Raw genomic sequence first — 19,099 nt, 5'->3', positions numbered from 1 at the left:
GGAGAACATGCAAACTCCACACAGAAAGGCCCTTTTTGACGAGCCCACCTGGGCCGTAGGCACTGAGGACATGGGAACAGCCTCCCAGGCGGGAATCAAACCCAGGACCCATGGCTGTAACCAGGATTTGAGAAATACCAAGGTCATTTTAGCGCGGCATAGGGGGTCCATGGGCCGTGCCCCCCAGTTAGAAAATTGTCCCAATTTTAAAGTAAAATGCTTCAATCTGGTGCACTTTCAGAGCAAAATTAAGAGGCTAGATCTATAAAGAACTATAGACATCATGTTAGATTAATATCTGTAGGCTACTGTGCTGTTGCTTTACAATGATACAAAAAAAATGTCTCCCCACATAATATATACTCTGCATACAGGTCACAATGGTAGAATACTGTTGGATTAAATACAATGGCCCATCTACACAAACATCACTTACAGGGGAGTTACTTACCGCCTACTTCCTGCTTCAGCAATGTATGAGAGATTTTTATCTGCCATTTATTTTCCCATAATAAAAAAAAACATAGAGAGAAATATACAGACGTACGGCCACTACTTGAGATTACTGTGTGCCTTTTTTTTTAACACTTGGGCTAAAAAAAGACAATTACAAGGCCCCTTTAAAAGGCAATTACCAAGCTCTCAATGAGTTTTCCCCAGTTTGTTGTTGGCCTGCGCGTCGCAGACTGGATTTCAATGACACAAATCTGCATGGGATTGTGTGCAAAATCCTCCGCCCACCACTTCACTCCTAGGGGGATGATGAAGTGTTATCTAATTCACTCAAACTAAGGTCATGGATAAGTAGAATTCGTGCCAAAATATGTCTCACCTTCACCGGTGAAAGAGGACGGTGTTACGCACTGCTGCGCATCAGGGGTCCACAACTGTCATGAATACATGCAGTGGATCATAACACAAGAAGATAGCTTCTCAGCGATGTCTACCGAGTCCCATCTCTCTTTTCATTTTTATTATGTAAATGAAAAAGAAATAGATGTAAGACAGCTTAATAAGACAGCTCCGTCTCCTGCTCTATTTATCTCATCTCGCTGGTTTCCTTAAATGCCCTATTTGTAATCCAATCATAATAAGCACAATTTCCCTGTTTTAATGATGCTTTTGTAACGTGCTGTCACTTTTAGACTTTTGGTTTCAAGGCACAACAGTCCTTGGGGAAGGCTTTTGCAGACTGTCTTTGCCTGCAACGCTTCCTAATTCAAACATTGTTGCGCACTGTCCCTCCTTGGGAATGGCTTTAATTGAGTGCATAATAAGAGCGTCGCCACACAGCAACCAACTTCAGAGGAGATCTGTGCTTTGGGACCACTGTGTTATTAAATGTACTTCATTATCTACGTTACAATATACAACACAGTAAGGGCAGCAGACATCTTCATTCCAAGCTATCTCAGGATGAGCTCAGGCTTGTGATTCGTCCAGATAAACACACTTTACTCGGTCGAGGATTTTTTTTTTTTAATCAACTAATACTCCTTTTTTTTACTACAATATAACACTCAATAAAGCCGCATTCCCCGCTGTTATTTTCTTTGTCTGACTCGGGATTAAAGAATTGAATAGAGCGCCTGAGATGACATTGTTTACTGTTAGAAAGATTCCCTGTCAGTGCTTGTTCGCGGAGGGACGGCCGCCAGGGGGCGCTATCCAGGGCAAATCAGGCTGGTCAGTTTCCCTGGAGCTACCGCAAATAGTGATATCATCAGTGATGTATGACATCGACAGCGATGCCCTCACAATGAGAGTGATGATGATGATGTCACATAGCGATGATGACATCATCAGCAGTAGCACAAAGTGACATCGGATACGATGACCTCATCAGTGATGTGACATTCCACACACACACACACACACACACACACACACACGCACACACACACACACACACACACACACACACACACACACACGGTATCCATATAGAGGGTATGCAATGTGATGTCACAGAGGCAGAAGTCACTGTGGGGTCACGCCCACTGAGTCACAGCAAGACTGAGCTTGAATGCAGTAATCAGCCTAGATAACTGACACCTGCTGCTCAGGGAGGAACTTGACACTCATTTTGACACTCATTCCTGATTGAGGGGGCGTGTTCCAGTGGGTGTGCATACCCTCTATACTGTATACTTTTATCCAGAGATCCAGAGAGATCCTGACCTGCTTGCTGCAGTATTTTTCAGCAATGCCCTGCTTCACACATACCTGATAGCTGCCCAGTACAACTGCAGTCTCTTAGGCCACTCAGCAGCTCCATTGGAGCAGCTGGAAGTTAAGTGTCTTGCTCAAGGGCACCTCAGTGACAGCCTCAGGAAAAGGCGTGTGTTATGCTCTGCTGCAGGAACAACGCAAACAATCCATATAGGTTGGCATTATTTTCCAGTGTATTTAAGATTACCACTCAGGAAAAGCTAGTCACTCAGTTATATAATGCAGCTCTTTTATCCCAAATCACAAACAATTTACTGCATTAAATCAGTTACTTTTGGCTGCAAAACAGATTTTGAAGATTAATTTGGTAATATATGTCAACTAGTTAATTGCATCCTAGTTATGACAGATTATGCAGCTGCTGCAAGTGCTTTTCCCAATTGTACGATTAGCAAATTATGATTTGTTTTCATTGGTCATTATCATTAGTTGTCATTTGTTATTGTTCAAAGTCCCTTTAAGATTGTTTTTCACCCAGAGAAGAAAACAATTTTAATGAGTATTTTGACATCTAAGACACATGTCTCATTGATATGAGGTAGTAAAATAAGTTCTCAGAGGGCTGCAGATGCAAGGTGGGGCTATTCATAGTCTAATTTATTCCTAAAATGAAATAATTAAGCATTCCAGAAGAGCACAGTTTGTTTAGCAGTCCATTCCACATGTCCGTGGTTCAGATCAATGGGATTCTGTAGTCAGTGTATCAAGTACAATTAGCTGTCTCATCCATTTAAACCAAGGACAATGCATATTTAAAAAAAAAGACATCATAATGGTTATTTGGCTTTCCTGTGGAATAGAACACAATCTATTGTGGACAAGATGAGAAATGCAGTTCAACCAAACTTTGATAATTTGTGCCAGACAATCATATAGTGTGAATCATGTCTGATACAGCAACTCTGCACCTCGCTTCACAGTGTAGAGGCAAGGTCAGTCAGGCAGCCCACTTTCCTCTGGCCTTGATATACTCCATTGAAATCATGTCAGCAAACACCTCCAACTTCAGCATACAATCATTTGAGTTGGAAAAGTCAAATGTCAGGATCTAAAGTGGATATTCATGATTTTTGATAGACCCAAATCCTTACATGGCCTCAGATTTTCTTTTCTGAAATGAAACTGATGCAATTATGTCTGCAAAGAGGACTAGTGGAGTGGCTCTGGCAGTTGATGATGATGGGGTAGTCTGAAAGAAAAATAAATAAAATAATAATAATAATAATGTGCTGAAAATGTTCAAAAAGTACTAATACACTCACAGAAATCATTTCACCAAGTTTTATATAGAAAACTCAGACCCAAAAAGGATTGATACACTCACTGAAATAATTGCGCGTTTGCATCTGGGAGACGGTTGCCATGTTTGGTTGATGATGGACAGTATTTATTTACCATATTTTTCAAAGCACTGTAATCATGGTAACATGGTGATCACGGTACCACGGTTTTAATGATAATGAAAATTTTTAACTGTACGGTTATCGTAAGGCATTTGATCACGGTTATAATTTAAACCGGTTATTGTTACATCCCTACTAGCTAGTATATACATACGCATTCATTTTGCGACAAAACTCATATGCTAAATGCACCTCTTCAGTTGGTGCAGCCATCCCAAAAGTGCATGTTTTTTTTTAGATATGTTGAACAACTCCAATTGTTCTGTCATAAAGCCAACATAGTTGTCAAAATGTTCAATATGAGAATTTGCATAATTAGTCAGTGTGAGGTGACAAAATGGATTTGTTTGCTATGGTTTTAAGCGGTCTGCTGTAGTGGAAACTACATTAGTCTGTGGCATTAGTCTGCTACAGTATACTGTAGGTATATCCACCTTTTGAGTGTGACAACTACTGTATACATTAGGGGTGGGGGGAAAAATCGATTCACCTAAGTATCGCGATTTTTAATGTCACAATTTTTTGAATCGATCTTTTATTCCAGAATCGATAATAGCAATTTTTTTTTTTTTTTTTTGGTGCTTGGAGTCAGGCCACTCACTGAACAGCAGGCCAGGCACCGCCTACTGGTTTACTAGTAGTTTTATTACTTTATTAGTTAGTCTGAAGTAATAATTACACTTCAGGGTTAAAGTGGGTGCATCTCATTGTAAAATTGGACTTCAAACGGCCCAAATCTGGCTTCAAACGGCCCAAATTGGGCTTCAAACGGCCCAAATTTCACGCGCGTCGGCCCATATCGGCCTGGCCTGCATGGTATCTAATGCCCGCCCTAGATTATGATCCCAGTCCGCCCCTGTTTTTAACTATATCGCCCAGCCCTACTCATGATATATAATATACAGTCTCTAGTGTATGATTCAACTTTTCCCATGTTCTAATCTAGTGTAAAAAAGCAAACAAACTGAAAAAACCCCAAAAAAACCCAAAACCCCCCCCCAAAAAAAAAAAAAAAAAACTAACCTTAACTTGTACCACTAACCTAAACTTGTACCACTGTTCCTTCAGAAGTTGTAGTTATCACAGACTGTGCTCCATAGTAGATTGCTCTATTGCTGACAAAAATGTGTTATTGTAAGTCGCTTTGGATAAAAGCGTCTGCCAAATGACGTAATGTAATGTAATGTAATGAAAAAAGAAAAGAAAAAAATAAACAAAAATCGCAATAAATCGTAATATCGAATCGCAATAATCGTAGAATCGCAATACTTAAGAATCGCAATATAAATCGAATCGGCACCCAAGAATCGTGATAATATCGAATCGGGAGATAAGTGAATCGCCACAGCCCTAGTATACATGTAGCTCCTCTGATTTGTAAGCAATAAATATGCAACACAATCCATGTGTCCAATAAAGCCATCAAAGAAGTTGTTTACCAAAGATTGACATATGACAATAAAAATAAAGAAATAAAGAACGGTCGTTCACATAACATGAAAATATTCTATTTGTGCTGTTGGTTGCCAGCTAATAATATAGTAAAAAAAAAAAAAAGCTCACACTACAATAATTATTTGGTTGGATCAGAACAGATCTATTAACCTAGCACAGTGTTGAGTAATCAAGGACATTAAAAGGAATGTCAAACACCCCCCTTCCTCCCCCAACAGACCTTCTGTGCCGACTGGGTTCAATGCTCACTGAAATAAATGGGTGATAACAGCCTCCTGAACCTACTAGTAGGTAAGTAGGCCCTACTAGCCCATATATTTGGGACTGATGTGTGCTGATAAAGCATATTCAATAGGATGATAACCAGTGTTGGGCAAGTTACTTTCAAAAGGTAATATACTACATATTACTAGTTACTTTCATTTGAAAGTAATACGTTACTTTACAATATTACTTTCTGTGTAGAGTAACTCGTTACTTATTACACTACTTTTGCATTACTTTCACCAAAACAACAGCAGCAGCAGAATGACATCGCTGCCCCGGAACCATCCCGAAAAATAATTTCAACCGCCTTGAAGCAGTGTAAACAATCCAAAATTCTAAATGTTATTCTTTTCCTTTGTTATTGTCATCTATAGTGGTTATTTGCATAAAAACAAACAATTTGATTAGGAAATGATTGTATCTTTTTTAAATATGTGCTTTGATTTAATAAAATGTAACTAAATTTGTAACTTGAGTTACTTGACAAAGTAACTGGTATAATATTACTGAAATCCTATAAGTAATAAGTTATATTACTGAGTTACTGCTAAAAGTAATATATTACATGTAATGTGTTACTTTTGTAATGAGTTACCCCCAACACTGATGATAACAGTCAAATCGGGTGGATTTCAGGAGAGACCAGTCCACTGTCCCGAATCTGGAGGTAAAAGCCCACACAATAGAATGCGTTGAGGAGTTTAAATACCTTGGCACTACCATCGATCACTCGCTAGAACAATGGTGAGCCGATAGTCTCCAAGTGGCAACAACACCTGTTCTTCCTCAGGAAGATGACAAAGCTCCAGGTCCAGCCATCTGTCCTGCAGGCATTCTACAGATCCTGTGTGGAATCTATCCTGACCTTCAATATCACAGCATGGTTCAGAGGGATGATTGCTATCAACTTGAACCCGCTCAACAGGATTGTAAAGATCAGCAGCAAGATCATCGGGCGAGAACAGGAGCCCCTCTGCATCATCCATAACGGCCGGAACACACATCTTGCGTGTGCTGTGCGTCTGCGTGGCGTCTGCGTGTCGTTTTCATTTCGGCGCCCATGTTAACAGGTTACAGCAGCCACACCACCGGCATCAGACGCGCGTCTCAAGGGCGTGTCTTGCGAGCGTGAGACGCGCGTCATCTAGAGAATAGAAGCGAAGCCTATTTTTTCCTTTTACCGCGCGCATGTCTCTAGCGTGTCTCTACACAAATAGACACAGAAAGACATTAAATGATATTTTACAGGGACAGCCACAGCCAATCAAGGCTCGTTTTGATTTGAGAAGAGAGGATGAGCTGGAGTCACAGCTGCAGTTCTCCTGCCCTCTGAAAACTACATAGGCTACAACGTGGCTTCGTTCCTCCCCTCCCCACCACACACACACAGACACACACACACACACACACACACACACACACACACACACACACACACACACACACACACACAGACAGACACACACACACACACACAAATCATGCTGCCTCGATTCTGAAGTGAGCCCAAGCGATCTTCAGTTAAAATCATCATTGTATTGTTTATAGCAAATTGAATAAAAGGTAAACTCTATAGGAAGATAGTTGGCAGACAGGCAGCAGCTGCACGCACCAGCCACGCTGCCTGTGTGGATGCCGCGGGCGTGCCAGCCGCAGCAAGCACGCCACGCACACGCCACGCACATGCAAGATGTGTGTCCCGGCCGTAAGAAACGGAAGGCCTCATAAATAGCTGAAGACACCAGACACACCCTCAACACCTACTGCAACCTCATGCCCTCTGGGTGCCGATACAGGTCCCTGCCTCTCAGAACCAGAACTAGTTTTGTACCTACCTCCATCCATCGACCTTAACCTTCCTCCTCATCCCCACCTGCTCCCCTCAGGTATTGACAGCCCCCCTCCATCCGCTAACTAGCTAACATGCCCACATAACCCCCCCCACACACATACACACACACACACACACACACACACACACACACACACACACACACACACACACACACACACACACACACACACACACAACTTTGCACAATTACTGCTGGCTTTTACTGTTTTAATCCTTAGCCTTGTATCTTAATTATATGTGAATTATACGTTATGTATCATGGCTGCACACAATGATTAACTAATCATGGTCATGACTGTGCTACAGTTTGATTGATTGATCGTCTGTGAGTGTTGTATTTGTTTTATTACTGAATACAAAGAGAGGCAGAGAGAACAGCATTTACTTTGTAAGCCATATGAAAATACTTAAAAAAAAAAAGATGATTCTTTTGGCATTTTTGCCTAAACCTGGCATCTCGTGCGCTATGCGTGCTCGATGCCTACTAGGCTCGCCCACTGCGTGGCCTCAGAGCTGAGCTGGCCATGCAGCTCGCATACGCAGCTCTGCGGCTGCGCGGCCTGGCCCACAGCTTGGCTGCTGCGTGGCCTCGACCTGCCCTATTGGCGTGCGTGCAATGTCTCCCTCTCTCCCTCAGTCTCTCTCCTCTCCCTCTCCTCTCTCTCCCTCTCCCCCAGTCTCTCTCTCCCTCAGTCTCTCTCTCCCTCTCCGCTCCCTCCCTCTCCCTCAGTCTCTCTCGTGTGTGTGTGTGTCACTGATGACATCATCAGTGATGTCACATGTCACAACTAGGGATGCAGCGGTTTCCGGTTTGAAGGTATACCGCGGTTTGAAAAAGTCACGGTATCAAAACCACTAAGATTTGCCGTCATACCTTCCTCATGGTATCAGCTGTTTCCACAAAACAACGTGCCCACGTCGCTTTGCATAGTGCAGCTTACGCGGCCCCTCCCCCTTGCTGCATGCCTACCTAGACGCACAGCAGTGAGGAGCTGTCCCTGTGTGTTTATAACCGTGTGTGTGATAAAGCAGGAGAACGCAAGGACCCCCCTGAACTTTCCCCCATCTAAAAACGTCGGCTGTATGGGAATATTTCGGCTATTGTAAAAATACAGATGGCCATAGCCTCAACGCGAGACTCATCCGAATGACTGATGAGTCTCGCGTTGAGCCTAGGATGGCCAGGGCTTAGATCTGCGTGAGCACGACCCGTCGTAATTTGTCAAATTCAAGGTACATTAAAACGTTGTCTTGCTTCAACATACATCGCATCGCATAAACCATTTCCACCCGCAGGTTTGAGGAGTAGCTAACATAAACGTCAGATAAATACTCTCTATAGGCTAACGTTACCTACTGAGGCAGCTAACATGGCTAATTAGCTAGCTAACACCAGCTATCTTTCTCCTCTAACGTTAACGACACGTTAGTTGACTGAGCGAACGTCGCTGTACAGCAGGTCGTTATCAAACGTATTGCACTGAAGAGAAGTAACATTAGAAAATGATGAAAGACTCCTCCAATCTGTCAGTGGAAAATTATGCACAAACTTTGTGTGTGTGTGTGTGAGAGAGAGAGAGACAGAAACAGAAACAGGGACAGGGCTGTGTGTGTGTGTGTGTGTGTGTGTGTGTGTGTGTGTGTGTGTGTGTGTGTGTGTGTGTGTGTGAGAGAGAGAGAGACAGAGACAGGGACAGGGACAGGGCTGTGTGTGTATGGGGTGTATGTGTGAGGAAACAATCATTATTTGTGTCCAGTGTTTACCCATTACAAAAGAGAAGTGTGTATTTGATTGTTATGTTTTAGTTTTACATCAAATTAATTAGATGAACTAAATCGTTTACATACTATATTACCAAAGCACACACGTACTTGCCAGTTAACTGTCATTACAGTTGGAGGTTACATTAACATGACTTTATTTTTTCCCAGTCCACAATTCAGCAAACTGTTAGAAAATAAAATACATTTTGTTCATTGGCATTTTTTATGCCACATAAAGGTCCGCAATACCGCGATACCGTGAAACCGTGGTATTTTTGTCCAAGGTTATCATACCGTCAAAAAATCATACCGTTGCATCCCTAGTCACAACTATGTATGACATCACTGATGACATCATCAGTGATGGTATGACATCACCCGCACGGGGGAGTCTTTACACCCCCTGAAAGTTTCAGCCGGATCATCGCACGCAAAAAAAGCTGTGGCCGGCCAGAATGATTGAAACAAACAAACAAACAAACAGAGATTGCCCACATTGCCAAATGTATAGATATATAGATTGATAGATTGAATAGGACAGTAGATAGACAGGAAAGGTAGGGAGAGAGAGGGGATGACATGTGGAAGAGGGCCATTGGTCAGATTCAAACCCGGGACTAAGCTTTTGTGCGCTCTACTCTACCAGGTGAGCCGAGCCGTACCTCACTGCAAATAGTCTGCAATGTGTTGGTGTTGTAATGACTCTTTCAAAAGAATCCCACTCTGTGTTGGTGATCAAAGCCAAAGTAATAACCGGCGATGTCTTACTCTAAAGAAGAAAAAGAATATCAGTTAATGCTTCTGTGAATTCTACACGTCAGTCATCTCCGCTATCTCAAATTGCGTGGCTCTCTCAAATTACAGCGACTGTAGTGTGTTAGAGGAGTGTTAATTCCTGCAGCAATTTTGGGAGGTTTTGGCCTTACGCACGCTTCATCAAATGTGAAATTATTATGTATTATTAATTATTGTCTTCATTTTGTACCAGAATAATTTAATTAAGGTGGCTACTGTACATGTGTAATGGGGGGAAAACTTATCAATATTCCCATTTTCATTTAATTTGCAGTTACTGATTGAATGCATTGATTGTCTCCTCCCCACATAGCCTAGAAGCATCATCACTCACTTCCCCTGTTACCAATTACAGCTATATTACCCCTGTGGCATTCCTGTTCCTCCCATGCTATCTCATGTTTGAGTGGCATGAAAGCTACACTACATGTAAATCAAGATTTTTATTTCATTTTTTAAACATCAACAGCTGATGATATATTGGGAAACTGTCAGGACTGGATGGCTTAGTAGGACTATTGTGTATGTCCAAACAACCCTGTAGTAATGTAGCCATTATCAGCAAATTATATAATAGTAATTATAATAATAATAATAATGATTCATTTATTTTATATGGCACTTTTCAATGACCCAAAGACGCTTACAACAGGAGCCAACAGAAAACAAGAAGAATAGAAACGAGCAACAGACAACAGATACAAATAACAATAGCAAAGGAAACAAACGAGCAACAGATACAAGTAATTAACATGTCTAATCAGAGATTTATGGAAAACAGAGAGGAGGGAGGGAGGAACAGGGGAGAGAGGGAAGGAGAGAGGGGGGTGGTGAGGGTGGAGGAGGTGGTTAAGGGTAGGGCAGGTTATACAGTACGCATGGGAGAGCAGGTATAATTATTATAACTATTTTTATTATTATTATTACTGGAAGTAATGGTGGTAGTAGTAGTAAGTAGTATTTGCAGTAGCTGCAGCAGTAGGAGGAGGAGGAGGGGCGGAAGAGTAATAGAACTAGTAGCAGTAGCAAAAATAGTAGTAGTAGTACTGTAGTAGTAAACAGTATCAAATAAGCTCTGATAAGATGTACTTGCATTGTCCCTGTGGGGAAATGTATCTCTCACTTACTAAAACACATCAGTTCCATACACAGCATCCTTCACATCATACATACAATCATGCTGTCATATAAAAAACACATACAATTGAACAGATATTCCTGCATGTATAGAGGAAGAAGAAACCGGGCAGACAAACCATGTCTTTATTTCGTCACAGACGACACACCACACATGTGCACATGTGCACGGCAGCCAGTACACACACGCATGCAATTTGAGGCGCAGTGAAATTTGCTTTGGACCCATCCTGGCTCCTCGTCCTCCTCTGTGGGCTAGCCAGGAGTGGCACTGGGCAGCCGCAGTGAAGCGCCCGGGGGACCAACTTCTTCCAACCGCCGCTGCTCAGATCTCCTGCATGTTTTTAGTGGGGGTCCATATTGATGTTATATGGAGGAAACCCCAGAGGAGCACGTGGAGAACATGCAAACTCACACACAGAAAGGCCCTTTCGACGAGATAGCCCACCTGGCAGGAATCAAACCCACGACCGTCTTGCTGTGAGGCGAGAGTGCGAGGCAACCTGGCTGCCACTGCACCACCGTGCCACCAAAAAGAATGAAAAGAAACCCATCCCCCATAGCCTATAGAAATGATTTAGTGCACAATCTCTCTAGCCACATTTCATGTACTATTACATAACCCCTATAGCCTCATACTGCATGACTATTCAGAATCTTAATTGAGGTATAGGGGACAGATTAATCTTTAAAACAGTTGAGTTTACAGAAAGGGGCTCTGTAACGTCTGCCAGGGGGCAGGGAAGTAATAGTAGTAATCAGGGTGCAAATTGCTGGGCGTGGAGGGAGGGGATATCCCTCCCTCTGCTTTTGATGTCCCCTCCTCTGATCATTCATTTTTGATCTCCGGTGGGGGTAGGTTTTATCCCTGCTTCTGGTCAGACTGAATTAATTAAATGCATTGTGCTCTAAAATCAAAATACGCTACAACGTGACAACAGTCATTAGCACAAACTACAATAAAACTGTCTGAAGCCGGGGCGTCCGGGTAGTGTAGCGGGAGATTCCCTGATTACCAACACGAAGGTCGCAGGTTCACGCCCCTGTGTTACCTCCGGCTTGGTCAGGCGTCCATACAGGCACGATTGGCTGCTGTGTCTGCGGGTGGGAAGCCGGATCAAGGGTGTGTGTCCTGGTCGCTGCACTAGCGCCCCCCTCTGGTCAGTCGGGGCAACTGTTTGGGGCGGAAGGGAACTGGTGGGAATAGCGTGATCCTCCCACGTGCTATGTCCTGCCGGTGAAGCTTCCTGCTGTAGTAACAAAATGCTATAGTTAATATTCATGCCAATGGGCCAATGGGCTCGCATTACAGTATATGTGTTTTGTCATACATGTAGTTGTAGCATTTAAACCTGTTGGTGCTGCTGCTTGTAACACCCAGCTAGCCAGCAGCTCTGTTCAAATGGATCACAGCTGGATAATTATGCTCGAGCTATAACATTTATCAGCTTTCATTTTCCTGGGATCAAGTAACTAAATAGATTACAGCAGCAATAGGCACGAGCAAGCTCGCTGTGTGTGTTATCTCTAGCTGTTTTATCAGGGAGAGTGGAGAGGGATGCAGGGAGCCAGAGAAAGCAGTCTGATACTATGAGGGCAAAAACACACCTTAATAATAATGCTTTTGACAGATGGATAGCCGTAGTTTCATGATCAATTTCATTTTGCATTTCGGTCTACCCGTTGCTGTTTAAAAATAACGGCAGCTTGTTTTTTCGTCATGCAAATAAAAAGATTGATCATTTTCAAGATGAACGGTGGCGTAGGAAGAGAAAAGGAACATGAAGAAACACATACTGTACAGTAACAGAGAAAACATTTGCACAAGATAGGCTACATTTTAATATGCATGAAAAATTCACTGCACACAAAGAGGAGTCAGAAGAAGAAGTCAGACTCTGGCAAACTTCTACATGCTGTATGGAGATAAAAGGCCTCTCTGTATGTAGAGAAAGGAGACAGAGCTGGAAGCTAGAGAACCTGGGATTAATGACAAATGTGGCCTACTCAAACAAGTTCAGATGTTTCCTTTTGTGTGTATCTTATGGTTTCATCTCACCTTCTAACTTACTCTGCTTTCAAACTTTGCACATGTCGATGCTGAATCACAGCAGGCGGGAATAACAGACTTGCTTCTGCATGAAAGCAAAAATGATAATTTTGGATGGGTTTGCCGGCTGAACCACTCTATAAATAATCATTTTTACCAAAGAGGCCCTGGATTCTGCTTGTCTCTTTGAGAAACTCTGCAAAAGGTACATTTCACTCTGCAACCAGTTGTATTGCTTTAATTCCTACATCAGTGCAGCTTTTACACAGGCAGCCTCTGACATTTCTGCCGGCTTATTCTCTATCCTTCGCTCAGAGTCTCTGGCAAACTGGATAAATCTAACTGACTTACTTCCATGCCCCCTTTTTACATTCCCCTTTACTCGATAAGCCCTCTAAACCAAATACCTTTCAAATGACTGTCATTCCAAAACTAGTTAGGAAGCATATTAATGTTCAATCTGGGATTGGGGAATTAAACAATGTAATTTGGTCTTGTTTTCATTAGCGCAGACCACCGACTAGGGAAATGCTGATCCTACTTAGTTCCTCAGTGAAGCATGTATCAACACAATAATAACATCTTATATAATGTATCAGTGAGCGGTTAACATCTTATATAATGTATCAGTGAGCGGTTAACATCTTATATAATGTATCAGTGAGCAGTTAACATCTTATATAATGTATCAGTGAGTGGTTAACATCTTATATAATGTATCAGTGAGTGGTTAACATCTTATATAATGTATCAGTGAGTGGTTAACATCTTATATAATGTATCAGTGAGCGGTTAACATCTTATATAATGTATCAGTGAGCGGTTAACATCTTATATAATGTATCAGTGAGTGGTTAACATCTTATATAATGTATCAGTGAGTGGTTAACATCTTATATAATGTATCAGGGAGTGGTTAACATCTTATATAATGTATCAGTGAGTGGTTAACATCTTATATAATGTATCAGTGAGTGGTTAACATCTTATATAATGTATCAGTGAGTGGTTAACATCTTATATAATGTATCAGTGAGTGGTTAACATCTTATATAATGCATCAGTGAGTGGTTAACATCTTATATAATGTATCAGTGAGTGGTTAACATCTTATATAATGTATCAGTGAGTGGTTAACATCTTATATAATGTATCAGTGAGCGGTTAACATCTTATATAATGTATCAGTGAGTGGTTAACATCTTATATAATGTATCAGTGAGCGGTTAACATCTTATATAATGTATCAGTGAGTGGTTAACATCTTATATAATGTATCAGTGAGTGGTTAACATCTTATATAATGTATCAGTGAGTGGTTAACATCTTATATAATGTATCAGTGAGCGGTTAACATCTTATATAATGTATCAGTGAGTGGTTAACATCTTATATAATGTATCAGTGAGTGGTTAACATCTTATATAATGTATCAGTGAGCGGTTAACATCTTATATAATGTATCAGTGAGTGGTTAACATCTTATATAATGTATCAGTGAGCGGTTAACATCTTATATAATGTATCAGTGAGTGGTTAACATCTTATATAATGTATCAGTGAGTGGTTAACATCTTATATAATGTATCAGTGAGTGGTTAACATCTTATATAATGTATCAGTGAGCGGTTAACATCTTATATAATGTATCAGTGAGCGGTTAACATCTTATATAATGTATCAGTGAGTGGTTAACATCTTATATAATGTATCAGTGAGTGGTTAACATCTTATATAATGTATCAGTGAGTGGTTAACATCTTATATAATGTATCAGTGAGTGGTTAACATCTTATATAATGTATCAGTGAGTGGTTAACATCTTATATAATGTATCAGTGAGCGGTTAACATCTTATATAATGTATCAGTGAGTGGTTAACATCTTATATAATGTATCAGTGAGTGGTTAACATCTTATATAATGTATCAGTGAGTGGTTAACATCTTATATAATGTATCAGTGAGCGGTTAACATCTTATATAATGTATCAGTGAGTGGTTAACATCTTATATAATGTATCAGTGAGCGGTTAACATCTTATATAATGTATCAGTGAGTGGTTAACATCTTATATAATGTATCAGTGAGTGGTTAACATCTTATATAATGTATCAGTGAGCGGTTAACATCTTATATAATGTATCAGTGAGCGGTTAACATCTTATATAATGTATCAGTGAGTGGTTAACATCTTATATAATGTATCAGTGAGTGGTTAACATCTTATATAATGTATCAGTGAGTGGTTAACATCTTATATAATGTATCAGTGAGTGGTTAACATCTTATATAATGTATCAGTGAGTGGTTAACATCTTATATAATGTATCAGTGAGTGGTTAACATCTTATATAATGTATCAGTGAGTGGTTAACATCTTATATAATGTATCAGTGAGTGGTTAACATCTTATATAATGTATCAGTGAGCGGTTAACATCTTATATAATGTATCAGTGAGTGGTTAACATCTTATATAATGTATCAGTGAGTGGTTAACATCTTATATAATGTATCAGTGAGTGGTTAACATCTTATATAATGTATCAGTGAGTGGTTAACATCTTATATAATGTATCAGTGAGTGGTTAACATCTTATATAATGTATCAGTGAGCGGTTAACATCTTATATAATGTATCAGTGAGTGGTTAACATCTTATATAATGTATCAGTGAGTGGTTAACATCTTATATAATGTATCAGTGAGTGGTTAACATCTTATATAATGTATCAGTGAGCGGTTAACATCTTATATAATGTATCAGTGAGTGGTTAACATCTTATATAATGTATCAGTGAGCGGTTAACATCTTATATAATGTATCAGTGAGTGGTTAACATCTTATATAATGTATCAGTGAGTGGTTAACATCTTATATAATGTATCAGTGAGTGGTTAACATCTTATATAATGTATCAGTGAGCGGTTAACATCTTATATAATGTATCAGTGAGTGGTTAACATCTTATATAATGTATCAGTGAGTGGTTAACATCTTATATAATGTATCAGTGAGTGGTTAACATCTTATATAATGTATCAGTGAGTGGTTAACATCTTATATACTGTATCAGTGAGTGGTTAACATCTTATATAATGTATCAGTGAGCGGTTAACATCTTATATAATGTATCAGGGAGTGGTTAACATCTTATATAATGTATCAGTGAGTGGTTAACATCTTATATAATGCATCAGTGAGTGGTTAACATCTTATATAATGTATCAGTGAGCGGTTAACATCTTATATAATGTATCAGTGAGTGGTTAACATCTTATATAATGTATCAGTGAGTGGTTAACATCTTATATAATGTATCAGTGAGTGGTTAACATCTTATATAATGTATCAGTGAGTGGTTAACATCTTATATAATGTATCAGTGAGCGGTTAACATCTTATATAATGTATCAGTGAGCGGTTAACATCTTATATAATGTATCAGTGAGTGGTTAACATCTTATATAATGTATCAGTGAGTGGTTAACATCTTATATAATGTATCAGTGAGCGGTTAACATCTTATATAATGTATCAGTGAGTGGTTAACATCTTATATAATGTATCAGTGAGTGGTTAACATCTTATATAATGTATCAGTGAGTGGTTAACATCTTATATAATGTATCAGTGAGTGGTTAACATCTTATATAATGTATCAGTGAGTGGTTAACATCTTATATAATGTATCAGTGAGTGGTTAACATCTTATATAATGCATCAGTGAGTGGTTAACATCTTATATAATGTATCAGTGAGTGGTTAACATCTTATATAATGTATCAGTGAGCGGTTAACATCTTATATAATGTATCAGTGAGCGGTTAACATCTTATATAATGTATCAGTGAGTGGTTAACATCTTATATAATGTATCAGTGAGCGGTTAACATCTTATATAATGTATCAGTGAGTGGTTAACATCTTATATAATGTATCAGTGAGTGGTTAACATCTTATATAATGTATCAGTGAGTGGTTAACATCTTATATAATGTATCAGTGAGTGGTTAACATCTTATATAATGTATCAGTGAGCGGTTAACATCTTATATAATGTATCAGTGAGCGGTTAACATCTTATATAATGTATCAGTGAGTGGTTAACATCTTATATAATGTATCAGTGAGTGGTTAACATCTTATATAATGTATCAGTGAGTGGTTAACATCTTATATAATGTATCAGTGAGTGGTTAACATCTTATATAATGTATCAGTGAGTGGTTAACATCTTATATAATGTATCAGTGAGTGGTTAACATCTTATATAATGTATCAGTGAGTGGTTAACATCTTATATAATGTATCAGTGAGTGGTTAACATCTTATATAATGTATCAGTGAGTGGTTAACATCTTATATAATGTATCAGTGAGTGGTTAACATCTTATATAATGTATCAGTGAGTGGTTAACATCTTATATAATGTATCAGTGAGTGGTTAACATCTTATATAATGTATCAGTGAGCGGTTAACATCTTATATAATGTATCAGTGAGTGGTTAACATCTTATATAATGTATCAGTGAGTGGTTAACATCTTATATAATGTATCAGTGAGTGGTTAACATCTTATATAATGTATCAGTGAGTGGTTAACATCTTATATAATGTATCAGTGAGCGGTTAACATCTTATATAATGTATCAGTGAGCGGTTAACATCTTATATAATGTATCAGTGAGTGGTTAACATCTTATATAATGTATCAGTGAGTGGTTAACATCTTATATAATGTATCAGTGAGTGGTTAACATCTTATATAATGTATCAGTGAGCGGTTAACATCTTATATAATGTATCAGTGAGTGGTTAACATCTTATATAATGTATCAGTGAGTGGTTAACATCTTATATAATGTATCAGTGAGTGGTTAACATCTTATATAATGTATCAGTGAGCGGTTAACATCTTATATAATGTATCAGTGAGTGGTTAACATCTTATATAATGTATCAGTGAGCGGTTAACATCTTATATAATGTATCAGTGAGCGGTTAGTCATCAAGAAGGCAGAGAGCTGTTTCACTTTGTAAATGTTTTTCTCCGTCTGTTGAGCAAAAGGTTTGAAAGCGCTGTCAGTTTTGAGCACTGATACTTTTCTCACTGACATGTTTTGCACATCCTGCTTTGTTTTCCTCATCCGAGGTTTGAGACGCTGAGAGCTACTACTTTTGTCAACTCATCGTGACACTCTCAAAACCTTCGGGTTTTAATTCTCATTCCAGGTAGAGTCGTCACTCTGTGGAGATCCGCTGTTTGTATTTGTATACTTCATTATCCCCGTGGGTACATTTGTTGTCGAGGAGCGGGTGAAAAGCACACCAAAATATGTTGTTGTGAAACCTGTCTAGAGCTTTTTCACCGTGTTTCTACGGCGGCGTTTTGCGCTTTTATGAGCATAAAAGCTATTGAGGCGTCGAGGCTTCAAGTAAGGCTGTGGGAATTTCTATGCGTGGCTTTGCTTTCATGGACTTGAAAGCAGGTCTCCCTAGAGTTGTGTGAGATATGGAAATGGATGTATATCAAAAGTTTGATGTTCTTGTGCCCACCACCTACCACCTACTGAAAACCACCTACCACCTACTGAAAACCACCTACCACCTACTGAAACCCTTTCTTTCTCTGTGCCACCTTTTGGGAAAGTGGAAACGTGAGTGGAGCCGTACACTGGATTGGATGATTGAAAGGGAATAGAAAAGGAATTAACTGTGTTAGATTGTCAATACTCGGCTCAGACAGTTCACCGAAAGGTCATATAAGTTAAGGTTTAGTTCATCGGTTAGAATATAGTTCATGCCTAATTCGTATTACAACGTCCATAATGTCTTTGTGTCTTCCATACTCTCCAATAGACCCTTTTCACAGCTGCCATTTTGTGTCTAAAAGGCAGGATAAACACAGGTGCAACCAACTCACAAATTTGGGCCCCAGCACTGGAACACCTAAATGCACTGGAAGTTGGAATCCCTAATTCATGTTTTGGTGCACCTGTGTTGATCCTGCCTTGTAGACACAAAATGGCCACCGTGCAAAGGGTCTATATAAGCCTTCAATGCAAGAAAGCGTAAAGAAAAAGGATATCCCAAGCTGCTGCTAATGAGGATCTTGCCCCTTACTGCCGTACTCA

This window comes from Poromitra crassiceps, assembly GCF_964638095.1.
Source record: "Poromitra crassiceps genome assembly, chromosome: 25".
Lineage (NCBI taxonomy): Eukaryota > Metazoa > Chordata > Actinopteri > Beryciformes > Melamphaidae > Poromitra > Poromitra crassiceps.
The sequence above is the reverse complement of the archived record's forward strand: the minus strand, read 5'-3'. Positions refer to the sequence as shown.